The 13679-nt window shown below is 51.7% G+C and overlaps 1 long non-coding RNA gene across 1 annotated transcript; it reads right to left on the bottom strand.

Moving 5' to 3' along the window:
• Positions 1–10978: 10978 nt before the first annotated feature.
• On the bottom strand, positions 10979–12048 carry LOC137158299 (uncharacterized). The gene is made up of 3 exons (XR_010921352.1): positions 11810–12048; positions 11321–11393; positions 10979–11094 (listed from the first exon to the last, which is right to left on the bottom strand). It is a non-coding gene; the product is annotated as an uncharacterized lncRNA (long non-coding RNA).
• Between the last annotated feature and the right edge of the window lie 1631 nt (positions 12049–13679).

The following is a 13679-nucleotide window of genomic DNA, read 5'->3' as shown; positions in this document are numbered from 1 at the left end:
AGTCAGAGGTTTAGGGACACCCAGATCATGGGGTTGCGTTCCTGACCATCTTGGCTAATAGCCACTGAGTGACCTATCCTCTGTGAATTTATCCACTTCTTTTTGGAACCCCCGTTATACTTTTGGTCTTCACAACGTCCCCGGCAAGGAGTTCCACAGGTTGACAGTTCAGAATGAACTATGGAAATCTCTCATTTAGAAATGAAAGCTTTTGACGGAGGAAGAAGGATATTTAGAGAGAGTTCTCTAGGGTGTGGGACAAGATCACCCTTTGCTGTATATGCACATTACAGGCACAGCAGAGATTTCAGGAACAGAGAGCCCCATGGCTTGGGTGCTTAGTGGATTTATTATATATTTCTTAAGACTGGTGAGCTATTTCCTCATTACATGCGGATACATTTCCGCTGACATGCTCATACTGGCTTGCCATCCCTTTACTAGAAAGCTGGCCTCACCCAGCAGAGGTCCAGGGATGTGAATCTAAGATGGCCTCCATGGCTGCTCCATGATAGCTGGTCCTGCCACATCTCTCATGGGGAAGGCCTAAAATGAAGACTCAGGTTCTAGCAGGCAGGTGAACTTCGTAACTAAAGCCGAGGTCCTGTATCTACATGGCGGGACTCCTCGTTGGAGGTGGCATGGGCAGCACATTTGCTGAGAACTTTAACCTGCGTTTGCTGACCCAAACCAAGCACCAGCAACACCCACGTTGAATGTTCCTACAGGAAAATAAAGCAGACCTGCTGCCGGTGTAAGGGACGGCATATTGATAGGCCCCTGCCCCTTGTTCAAGATCTGCTGGCTTTGGAGGTGGACTGCAGGGCCAGTGTGTAGGCCCTTGAGGGACAGTTCAGGGAGGTGGAGGCGTCTATTCTGCTCCATGGTGCTTCTTATACGGGGCTTGTCACCAGAGCATCTGAGGTGCTGGTTGCTGTACTGGGGATGGAGGATTTTATATTCAGCCCTGCTGCATACTGCAGAGTGAGACCCCGCCCAAGATGCTGTGTACGTGGAGGGTTATTGGCGGGGTGCTCAGAGCCTGGGTTTTTGTCGTCGTTTTAGAACAATAATTAGATCCAAATTCTGCTCTCAGAGTTGAAGGCACACATCGCGTTAGACTTCTGGGGCTGCTGCAGGCAGATTGGACGTTCCCACCAACTCAGGAATAAGAAGTAGACGCAGAGCTCAGCAGCTCTGTGTCACTGAAGGATGCACGGTGCCGCGTTTGATGGCAGTAAAAATTACATTCACCTAGACGTTCCCGTGGAAAGGTGCAAGGCTCCGGGCTCCCACGGACGGAGTGTCTCATTCTGCAGCACAGGGTAAGCCATGTCCTGACGGGTGCTGATGGAGCAGCGTAATGTTGTCAACCAGCTCAGGGGAGTTCTGTACTTGAATGGAATAACCCAGGGCCCTTGTACTATTAATAGTTGGGCACTAGATGGCACCCTCAGCTTCCCAAACGCTGAAGGACTGGACGCATTGCCCTAGAAGTCAGTTTGTCCACAGAAAAAGAGTCAGGGTGTTCGGAGCATGACAAGGGCAGCATTGGAGGGTGGAACGCAATGCACAGAGCCTTGGAGAAAAAGTGTGTGCTCAACATACAGACTGAGCAGCCCCTAGTAAGGAAGCCTCGACAGGCCCTAAAACTGGTCAACCAAACAAAAGCAGATTCACACACGCTGTCACGAACAGGAGCACCGGGCTCTGTCTGCTCCCATCTGCCATCCGTATTCAAGACGCTGCTGGGAACTGCAGCCGTGGTTAGGAATTGTGACCATTTCCTAAATTTCAGCCAAAGCATTTAACCAGCCTGAAATTCATGCAGGCAAAGACGTTATTTGCCCTTCCCCTAGGGAAAGAAAGGATTTCTGTTACCCACTCGGGGAGCAGAAATAATATCATCTGACTTCACTGACGAATCCCACCACTCAAACAACAGAGAGTGGAGCCAAACGGTTCACAAGTACTCCAGGAGCTGAACAGGATTCCAACTATTTGGCAAATGTTCTCAGATTTTTAAAACTTGGAATCAGGTTGCAAATGATTGGCGAACCCAGAGAGGGGCTACTTCTGTAACCAGCGTTACCATCCAGCAGCAGAGACCTGAGAGCATCCCGATCAAAAGGGCCTCCACTCCTCTGTGGGATAAAGGGAGGAGTCCCACACCCGGTGCAGATGGACCGGGAGAGTCCTCCTGTTGTTGGACTGAGGTAGCTTCCGGGCCCAGGGATGCAGGAGATCCCCCCCCAGATGATGGGATCTGCTCATTTCAGCTTCACCCCTTGTTTGGCTCAGCCAAGTGCGCCCTCCGGCTGATGGTGCCTCTAAGCTCACAACACCCCATGGTTCAGTCGTTAGAAACCAGCCTCTCCTTTTAGCTCCAGCGCAGCACCCGGGCAGCGAGAGGTCGTCAGTGGAGGTCACAGGAACATGGGACGTGCTGAGACCGGAGCAGACCCTTCATCCAGCCCCATACCCTGGCTGACTAAGGCCAGGACCAGCTGCCTCTGAGCATCCATTGACCACGGCAGGGAGCAGTTCGTGACCAGTGATGCAAACAGCTCCTTGGCTCCAAGAGCAGGGCTGGCTTTCCCCAGCTGCTGCTCGGTCACATGAGCTCACCGCGGCCACAGAGGACGCAGGATATTTCATACTCTTCCTCCCAACAGCTGGTCAGATTCCTGGAGCAGAGCCAAGAGCACAATGGCCAGCTCCCTGCCCTAAGGGAGAACGGTGGGAGCGCCACGGCCCGAGTCGTTTAACGCTGCACGGGAGAGAACTGGGGAGCTGCTGCTGAGTGCCAGGGAAATGCTCTAAAGGCCAATCAAGAACTCTGGGGGCAGGGTGTGGTGGAGAAATCCATGCTGCTGGGGCCTGGAGATTTGCCAGTAGTCACGGCCCAGCTTTACCAGCTGTGTGTGATTAACTCGAAGGGTCACAATGCGCTGTACCCGGCGCAGGTGTGCAAGAACCATGGGTAGGAGGGGGAACCTCCTTGTGTTCCCCATTATGCTTCCTCTCCCTACCCCTGCCCCCGCTCACACAATTGCAGCCCCTTCCCCCCTCACGCACTGAGCCAGCTCCCTGTTGGAGCACCTCCGTGCAGGGGATGCTGTGAAGGCCAAGACTATAACAGGGTTAAAAAAAAAAATCAGATCAGTTCCTGGAGGACAGGTCCATCAATGGCTATTAGCCAGGATCGGCAGGAATTGCTGTTTGCCACAGGCTGGGAATGGCTGACGGGATGGATCACTTGATGACCTCTTCTATTCATTCCCTCTGAAGCACCTGGCACTGGCCAGATGGAAGTCAGGACATTGGGCTAGATGGACCATTGGTCTGGCCCTGTACGGCCGTGCTTATGTGGGTCCCAGATCAGCAATTGGCAGCAGGCTGCCAAATGGAGAGTTGGAGTTTGGTGGTTCCCATGAACGCTGCAGACCCAGGTTCAAGGCCTGTAGGTCAGGACAGGCCCACTCAATCCCCCAGCATTGCAAGGATAACTTGGTACCCCCAGATACAATACCAATGATCCAATGTTTTCACCTGCAAAAAGGTTACCCCCCCATCACCGCTTGTTTTTTCCCTGTCTAGAAGAAACCCTAGAGCCTTGACAGTCACTCGATTAGCATCTTGCTCAGACGGAGCATTGTCCACTTCACAATGAATGCCTATTTACAGCGCACACACAGCCAGACAGGTAGAGGAGTTTCTTTCAGGCAGGAGACACTTAAAACCATCTGGTAAGCAGCCCCAGTGTCCGAGTCACAGCTGTTCAGAACATCAAGTGTGAGTTTATATAGACACACGACTCCTTCCACGTCAGCCAGACAGATTTTGGGAGGGTTATGACCAGCGTGACACAGGCTTTCGGCGGGGACCTTACAGGACACTCTTTGGCAAACCAATAGGTAGATCTCAGGCCCTGGGATCCCTGTAGCCCTTGTCCACTTTTGTCCCCCCAGCCGGTTGGCCCAGAGAGGTCCTGGGGTCACAGAGACCAAGCACCCGCCTCGTATAACCGGATGAAACGGACAGTCTAGAACTGCTCACAATTGCCTCTTGCTCAGTGACTTTGAACAGTCCTGCTCTGCCAAGGCAGGTCATTCAAAGTCCAAGTCCTCTCACTGCCCCTAGCCTGAACTTGGCTATGCTCCAGACGGATACGTCACTCTCATTTCTGCTCTCCCGCCGCTTTTACACCAGTGGGACTGCACCGACTTCAACTGCACCAGTTACACTAGTGTCAAATCAGAAGGTGGCCAGAGGCCCCTGGTTGAATCTCGAGTAACGCCCCTTTCTTCCATAATCAGATGCCACGTGGTAACACCCACCCCGCAGAACATTGCTTCCATGACATGGCAAGCCACCCCCATCCCCACAGCTGGCAGCGGAGCGGAGGATGTTCAGTGCCTTCCGGGGCTAGGCCAGTCATGCTTTTGGTTTAGGGACCACTACAGACAGGGAGCTGAACTTGGGTCGTATTCTACCCAGCTCTTCCAGTCACATCGTCTACTGCTCCTTTCCAATGCTCCCACAACGGTTATTTCATCAGCACCGTTTTCCGTGCTTGGCCAAGATACTGGATCCTGTTCTGAGGGGCAGGCCTGTATTCGTGAGGTGTAGCTGGGATTCTGCAAGCGAGTGTGAACGTTTCAGAGGAGTGTGTGACACCCGGGTCACAGGAACCTCCTCTAGTGTGACACCTAAGGAAAATGGGCCTGATTTTCAGAGCATCTGCAGCTCCCAGCATCCTCAGTGACAGTTGAGAGTGCTCGTCTCTCCAGGGGCAGCAGGAGGGGGAGTTTCAAGTTTCCCTTTAAACCAGGGATGGGGCCAGGCTGCCAGACAGACATTCACAGAATAACCCAAAGCTAGAGATGGAAACACCTCTTAAATCACAGCAGCCAGCCACACCCCACCCAGATACAGGACTCCTGCCAGGGCTCATCTGGAAGGCTTATTTCTGCGTTCTCCTGGCCCATCAAGGAACAGCTCACAAGTCAAGCCCCTTGTCGCTGTTACTGCAGCCAGAGCGCCGGCTCCAAGTTAGATTTATACCTTCTCCCAGCAGGAAACGTTACTTGGCACAGCTGGAGTCTGGACCAGTTTTCATCCCCACCAGCCATTTGGACACTCTCCATAGCTGTCTTAGCCAAGAGGTTAAGGACGGACCGGGCTGGGAGAAGACGTTACCCTCTTATGGCCACAGATGGCCAGTCTCATATGAGTGAGAACATGGGCAGCCTGGCACTGGCCCGCTACATGGTCCTTGGATCTCAGATGCTCAGCACCAAAAACCATGCATCAGTCTTGCACCTGACACTAGATTACAAGAGCAGAACCCTTGAAACTCCCCCTGTGCTGGCCCGGCCCCCGGTCCCCAAATTATCAAAGGGCCTGAGGATCTCTTCCCTCCCGACAGACTAGTGAGGAGTGCAGCGTAAACTTGCAAAGACCAGAGAGTACTTCTGGTTACCCAGCACCCCAGGAAACATTTGTATGGGGAATGGGGTGCTGATGATGGAAACCATGTATTTGGTGTTTGTTATTACAACTTCAAGCCAGGGGGTGTGACAGCGCCCCTCTGCTTATCCATCTACATAGAAAATTGGGTGACAGAATTGAACAGACTGTGGTAATAGCCTGTAAACTCTTCGTTCTAGCCAGAGGAAGGGACATTTTCCCCAGCAAAATGCAGTGGATTACCATTTAAAACAAATAAAAACAGTCAGCATTCCTCTGCTATGCTCAGCATTCCTGGAGTTCCCCTTGCACAGTCAGACCACTTGCTCATGGTGGTTTCTGTGTGGTGACGGGCAGCAGGTGTGGGCTCTGAGTGACTCAGTAAGAGTGTGCTGACTGAGGAGAGAGCGCAGAACAGAACAAAAAGCATGCATCTCTTCCAGCCCAAGACAATGGTGGGATGGCGCTGGGAGAAGGAGAGGAAAAAAGCTGTTTTGACAAGACACTGCAGAGCAATGAAGCCAAGAGAAGGCTGAAGTGGGTGGAAACCCAGAGTATGACTCCTCAAGTCAGATAACAGGTTGATTTTACGCTATGTGCAGGCAGAAGCTGGGTTTTATTGAGCTGTTTTTAATCCACAGTTGAGCAGTTTGAGGGCTTTGGACTTTTCTCCTTCACTGAAAAGTCTGCTGAGGTACTAAATCTCATGGTTGGACTAAAGAGCTGTCAAAAAAAGAGGGTTTTTTTTTTTAAATTAATAATGTTGTTAAATTTAAACCAAATTTTACAAAAATTCTGCTTCCATTTCACTCAGTCCAGGAGTTGGAAAGTCCCGAAGGTAAAATTCCCTTTTCACCATGAACAAACTGGGAAATAAGCTGTGGCATGTAATTTCCCAGTCTCAGGTGGTTGAAGTCAGTCGATCTACAGTGACTTCAATGGAGCCACACCAGTTTCCACGGGCAAAGCCACCAATGCTCTGTGCATTGTATAGCCAGCTGGCATTTCCTGAAGATGGTGACCATCTCACTGAAGAGAGGAAGTAAACAAGATGGGAAAACCACTAAACACCTCACACTAGAGCCTGTGTTGTCAGGCCTCACAACAACGAGCCCTGTGCTAGAAGTTAGCCCATTTCAAGCCTAGCAGCCCCAGGCCAAAAGGATTTCTGGTGACCGGTCTCAGAGCGGTCCTCTAGAGGATTGGGGGGGGACGGGACGGGGGGGGACGACGACTAATGGTTAGAGTGAAGAATCAGATAAAAGCCGTGACTGCCACAGCCAAGAAATCCCGTCTCAGAAGAGTAGCAACACTGACTGTGTCCAGCTTGACTGGTGAAGATGTGGTGGTGGCAGCGAGGGGTATGGATGTTCTGTGCCTACAGCAGCCACCATGGATGGGGAACGCAGCGAAGGAGCTGAGCTGAGGCTGGGAACGAGGAGGGTGACAAAAGGGGTGTAAACGAGTCAGGAGGCAGTGAGCCAAAAGCCAAGGAAGATGGGGAATGAAATTCTGGCGTAGGTGACAGACTGATGGCTGTATGAGTGCAAGTTAAAGAGAGTGCTCGGGTTGCTAGCACCTCCACCAGGTGCATTTCAATAAAGGTTGCAGTGAAGACGAGAAGAGTTTCTGCTAGGATTTATGGGCACGGCCGTGCTAGCGGGCCTGGTTTTGATGCCGAGGGATACGAGAGCGTACACAGGCAAAAGGGCTCCTAGTCATGTGCATTGCCACTCAATGGATGAGAGCCAAGACATGGTTGCAGGAGGGTGTGCGACCAAATGACTCACCCATCAGTAGTGGCGACAAAAGCCAGATTGCTAGGACGTTGGTAAGGAAGTGGAGTTGAGTGATGGGCTGCAAAAAGTGAAACCTAGCAAGACAGAGCTGCAGCACCGACATGGTGAAGCATTGGACAGTGAGGGAAAGGAGCTTAAAACAAGATTGAAGTACAGGAAGTGAAGGGTGGCAGTGGCAGAGAACTTTGTGCCCGTGGTACAGGAGGAATATCCGGGAACAAATATGGTATCGGTTGAAGAATGCGATTGTGGCAGCAGAAAAGGTTTGTGGACAATGCAGACGGGGGGGGGGGGGGGGGGGAAATGAGAAAGAAGTGGTGGTGGATTGACAGAGTGCAGGTAACAACTCAAGAGAAGGTGCATGCTAAGAAAGAAAATTAACCTGCTGAGCATAGAAAGGTGAGCTGCCAAGTGGCCGTGATGAAGGCCTGAGAATGCCCTAGACAACCAGCACACCAAGTTGGTAATCCATCCACTCCGGATTATCTATAGCAGCGGTTCTCTAGCAGTGGTACTTCGAAGAAGGCTGGGTGGTACGCAAGCCGTACCGCGCTGCCGAATCTGCCGCCGAAATTCCCCCTTCCCCTGAGGAGGCGAGAAATACAGTCCAGGAAATGAAGAACTGTAAGGCTTCAGGGAAGGATGAGACGCACGGATGCCATGTTTGTAATTCAGCAAGAGAATAGCTTCTGGGCTTTTGCAGACCTAGACAAGGCATACGATAAGCAGGCAGAAAGAGGCTCACCCCAGTGCTGAGGAAACATGGCGTGTCTGAGGATTTACTAACTATGACGAATGAGCTACACAGGCCAACTAAAACAATGATCCAAACACATTGTGGAGTGACAAGCCCCCGTGAAGGGGAAGTCGGACTGCACCGGGCTCAGCCCTCTGGCCGCTGCTGTTCAACGTGTTGATGGATTACGGCAGCAGAGAGATCTCGATGGAAGAAAGGGGAGAAGCTGCTTTATGCAGATGACAGAGCAATAAAGGGCACCCTCAAAAGAGGACGTGGCGGAAACAGCAAGGCTGGGGTATGACCAGCTAAACTGGCACAGGATGAAAGTGAGCATGATTAAGGCTGAGGTCGTGTGGGTTAGTAGAGGTGCCCCAGGGAAAACGGACAGATTAATGGAGATTTAACCAGACTGCCCAGTCCAAGTACCTGGGTGGAAGGGTGGTGGAAGACAGCGAGCTTGGAGGTCTGACCCAGCACTCCCCATCCCGGGCTGGAAGGGTGCGGAAGAACATCTCAGGCGACTAAAGCCCCAACTGTGTACAACCATGGCATGCCCCAAGCATGGGCAGCAGAGCGACAGCGGGGTCAATGCCTACAGGTGTCGGAGAGGAGAGGTCTGAGCGTGCAAGACAATGAGTAACACGAAGGGACAGAATGCAACATGATCTTCGTGCTTTCAGCGGCCATTACGTGGCTGACAAACCCAGGACGTGGGACTTTGCTGGTTCAGGCACATACAGAGGATGAATCAGGAGGACCTGGTGAAGATGGCATGGCAGGGGAGGGTGGTAGGAAAGATGCAGAGGAAAGCCAATGGGTGGATTGCAGCGAAGACGACGGTAAGCGGGTGGATTTTAGTGCCCCCTTAGGTGGATGAAGATTGTGGATGCTTTCACCATGACCCGACTCCACAGGCGATAAGTGGAACGAGTTGTCAGGCCTCACAAAGTCACTCTGGGTATATACAGGATCTCAACAAAGTGGAGACATGGTGATGAGAAGAGGCTGGGGGAGGAGAAGCGGAGTTTGAAACGGAGCTGGCAGCCGTGCAGAGCAACCCTGGCGCCAAAGTGAATGCATGAGAGTTTTAAAATGCTTCTCCTGTGGTGTCCTGATCTCTAGCTGCTGAGCACGCTAAGGTATAAACTCAGCTGGACCGTCCCCGCCCAATAGGCCTGGCCCATCACAAAATGGCTTCCAAGAACTGTTGAATCCAATTAGCCCCAGAAAACAAAGCTCTATAAACACCGTCATCCACACATGCTGCTGCTCTGAGGCTTTTAACTGAGCAAGGCAGCCCGGACAAATGGCGCACACTTCAGCAAGGGAAAACGACACTTCCATGGGCAAGTGGCATTACAGAGGCTGCCACATTTATCTAAAACGTGGGCCTGTAGACAAAGGCCGCTCTTTCTGGGATTCAAGCAGTCGCATCGCTCTGAGCGGGTGAGCTGAGCGATACAGCATTTCAAAGACCCTGCATTCGATACCAGGCAGGTTTTTGACAAGGGTTTGGCAGGAAAGCAGATTTGACAGCTAACTGATACGCCAACAGCTCGGCACATAAAAGACAGCTAGTGATTAATGCCAGCCATTCACCATTTGCCAGTTCAGATTCCCATACTCCCAGGGAGGCCATGCACCCAGCCTGGCCTGGAAAACAAAGGGACAATGTTGCTACACTTTGCAGATGAATGTGAGCGGGCTTTGGGAGGCGCCAGAGAGAAGCCGCAGAAGGAGGACTGCATATCGCTAAGCGTTGCTTAGTCAGCCGGTGCATGTGCAAAGCGGAAGAGCTGGAATCAGCCATGTACAGCAGGCTCCATGCCCAGGCTCACGAGACTGTCTGCCAAAGCGAAGGCCAGCAGCTGTAACAAACAGCGTATGAAACAATCCCCTGGTCTGGGGCTCCTGGAGGTGGTTTGTCCATTGCCAGCCAACAGCACTAGAGTAAAGGGCCGGGGGAAGGGAATCCCCAGTCTCCTGTGTGCAAAGCGCAAGAGGAACGGGGAGCCCAAGCATCACCACCATCTCCCTCTTTCCCAACGCCCTTTACGGCCCAACAGTTTCAGAGGAGGATGGCCTAAAATCAGGCACCCGATCCACATTTAGGCATCTAAACAAGCGCTTGTCTACACATGAAGGTTGATCTGGACTAAGGTAGGGAGTGCATTTAAAGCAGATTAACTATTCCTGGTGTATTCAAGAATAAGAGTCCATGCGTAGCTAGAAGTGCCCACACGTGGCGTTAATCAGGAGTAGACAGCCTGAATAGGCCTGGTTTGCAGAGGGCCTGAGCCTGCACGTGTGTACTACCGAGGTCAGGGAGAATCCAACCACTTAACCTTCTCCCCAGGCCCATGGGTTCAGTGATGCCCTTTTCTCAATCACACAAGCAGCAGATTGAGAGAGAGAGAGAGAGAGAGAGAGAGAGAGAGAGAGAGAGAGCTCTCCCCCTGAATAGGGAATAATGAGCAATTGGACATGAAGTCACATTTTCTTTTTAGTGGCCAATGGCGCAGATATAACCCCCAGACCTGCAGAGCTCTGTGTCGCTCGAAAGCTTGTACCTTCCCATAGACGTGGGTCCAGTAAAAAGACATTACATCAGAGACAAGGGGGAGGGGGGTGAGATAAGTAGTAATTCTTCATGGAAGAACACCACACACACACACACACACACACACACACACACACACACACACACACACACACACACACACACACACACACACACACACACACACACACACACACACACACACACACACACACACACACACACACACGCTGGAGGTTCTTTACTATGTATTAAAAAGTCATTTTAAAAAAAGTTCTCCTCCCTGCCCCGGTCACAAAGAGAAAATGCCCAGCCCTGCAGCGAACCCATTGGAAAAACCCAAGCCCCTCAGTGTGTTTCCCACCCTGCTTAGCCCAGAGTGGAAATCCAAGCAGTTACTGGGCGTGCTGAAATACAAGAGAACTTTTAATCCACATACGCATTAACCTGGCTCCCAGCAGGGGCTGCTCAGAGAGGCCTTTGACTCAAAGCCACGGCTGACCACTGGCACGTCTGCTGAAATCCTGGAAAACATGCAAAATCCTGGCTGGGAGGTGAAGAAGATACAAGAAAAGATTCCGCCCCTGCCCCCCCAGACTTGCAGAGTTGGACGCAATCTCCATAATGAGCTAGAGCAGTGTCTCCAATTGCAGCGCGGCATTTCCCTGGCTAGCAAACTGCATCGAGCAGCCACCAGTACTGCCTGCCAGCGCAGCTGGAAAAGACACAAGCACTCTGCAGACGACTCACGTTAAATCCTCGCTTTCCTAGGCCGGTCTGCTGCTCTCCACGTTCGACAGTGTCACTCTCTGTAGAGTTAAACCTAGGAAACAGAAAACCCGCAGTAGGTAACCCGCATTGAGGGCACGGTGGAAATGACGTGCTAGCACTGCCATCGCGGTGTGAGGCTCCACGTCAGACAGCAAGCTCCAGTCAGGACAGCGCTGAAACATGCAGTTAGCCAAGCACAGGCTTCAGGCGCATTGAAGCTGGGGTGCCTGTTTAATTGCTTTCCTGAACTGGGGCCTGGGAGCCTGGGTTTGCTACTGGGGTAATTGACCACCCTGCTCTTCCCATACTGGGAAGCGAAAGGCAAGTCAAGGCTAAAGGGCACAGGAGTCCAGGTCGGAATAATAGGACCCAGCATGGATATGGGAGACCTGTTGGGTCTCTTGCTCATTATACACAGGTACAATGGAGCACCAATACCCACATTTATGACACCCCCCCACCACCTACCTGTGTGCACACGGCTGCGCTGGCTGATTGCTGCCTGGCTTCTACAGCAGAACACAGGAGCACCTCCAGAGCACTCACGGGCTACGTAAAGGGATACTGCTCTATTCCCAGACACTCCAGAACCCACCACTTTAAACAGACCACCAGAGGGGACTTCCTCAGCTGCTCAGCGAGCAGCACTGTCTAGCCGTCTGTCATGGCCTCTCAGTCACAAACACACCATCTGGTTCTTTCCCGGCACACACACACCTCTAGCCCTGCTTCCCAAACAGGGCAAGCCATAGCACAGATACGCAGCAGCTGCAGACAAAGACCAGCCCCCAGTTTCTCTCTTCCACCAGCTCACCCTGTGAGCACCACACAACTGCTTCTTCCTCCCAGTGATATATCCTCCCAGGTGCTGAGCCAATTGTTTCGTTAGCCCAGCAATTACCACCAAAGTCAGTAATCCCCCCTCCCCCCTAAAAACAGGCTGGTTGGCTCCAATTAAGCCTGCAGCCTTCTCTTTCCAGCAGCAACTTCTGTAACCAGGTTGCTCTAACTAGAACCACGTCACACAGGCACTTGCAGGCCTACTTTCTGCAAGCATAAGCAGCCTGGGAGATTCCTAGACTACGCTCAGACTTCGCCTTCTATCTTTGTCATCTTCCCATCCGTTGTTTTAGATTCGTCACGTGCTTTACGTGTCTCCGAGATTAGTGATTAAAATAAGAACCAAGGCTAAATGGAAATCCTAGATGAGCAAAGAGACAATGGTAAGGCTGTATTCCATATTTGACTTGCTTATTTCAAGATGCTCCCTTTCCTTGGTGATTTTTTACATAGAGTGAAGATTTCCCCACTCCTTTTATATCCAGGTTCTTGTCTGCCTAAGAATGTCCCCAAGTTATAGTCCAGTTGCATAAAGCACTCGGGACTCATCTCCATGGTCCTCCTGTCACACTGCCTGGTTGATAAAAACTAGTGATCTTTATGTCACTGTTCTTCAGGGGGTTGCGGGTGTGTCGTATTAAGGTAGATCTGCTCTGGAAAGGTCACTGCTATTGCCTAGCTGGGTAATTTCTGCAAGTCTGCTCTGAAATACAACTGTCAAAATGGCACGTGCATCTCCTACCTCATGCAATCAGCACTGGGCCTGTCACTGGAGAACCCTGGGGGACCTCCAAGAAGTGAATCCGTCCAGCCAGGTCTGCTGCTGCAAACAGGAGAACCGTTCCGACGATGCTCACCCTGCTCCGCTCCCTAAGCCAGCAGAGTCACCCCACCTCCTGTCAAGCCCAAACCGAGTCCTGGTCCAAAGGAAGTGAATGGGTATTTTGCAGGGATGGGAGCAGCAATTTGGATCGGTTCACAGGAAAGTGACTCACTCTCCTCCACTGCCCTGGAACTGGGAAACACTTCTTTTCTGCTTTGCAAGCACCCAGTCTAGAATGGCCCAGGTCTGTCAGGGAGCTGGGGTGGATAAATCTCTCTTCCAGCCCTACCGAGCTGTGGCAGAATTACGTTGGAAAGGGGATTGGTAGAAGAGGAGACAAAGTCCTTGACAGACAGGGTCATCCTCAAAGCAGAGTAAATAGGGTACAGCTACCTTTATCTTCCAGCCCCTCTGCTACACAAAGAAGAGCTTGTCTACACAGGGGTTATTCAGGAATAGCTGGTCTGGAATAACTTCACGTGTAGACAACATTTCAGCCCGATCACTTAGAAGTCACTTGATACCAAGATTCTTTCCCAAAGTCTGAGAAAGGTGCTAGCGGGGCGCCGGCTGTGCTATAGTTCACATTGAGACGCTCTGTCACTATTTAAACGTTGACTTTTCTCCAGGCACGTCTACACGCGCGCTCCCGGGACCGCAAGCTGGGCTGCAGCT

Source organism: Emydura macquarii, unplaced genomic scaffold (genome assembly GCF_026122565.2).
Source record: "Emydura macquarii macquarii isolate MOO-44397 ecotype Brisbane River unplaced genomic scaffold, CSIRO-AGI_Emac_v2 contig_1644, whole genome shotgun sequence".
Lineage (NCBI taxonomy): Eukaryota > Metazoa > Chordata > Testudines > Chelidae > Emydura > Emydura macquarii.
Note: the sequence above shows the minus strand (reverse complement) of the source record. Positions and strands in the feature narration are given on the sequence as shown.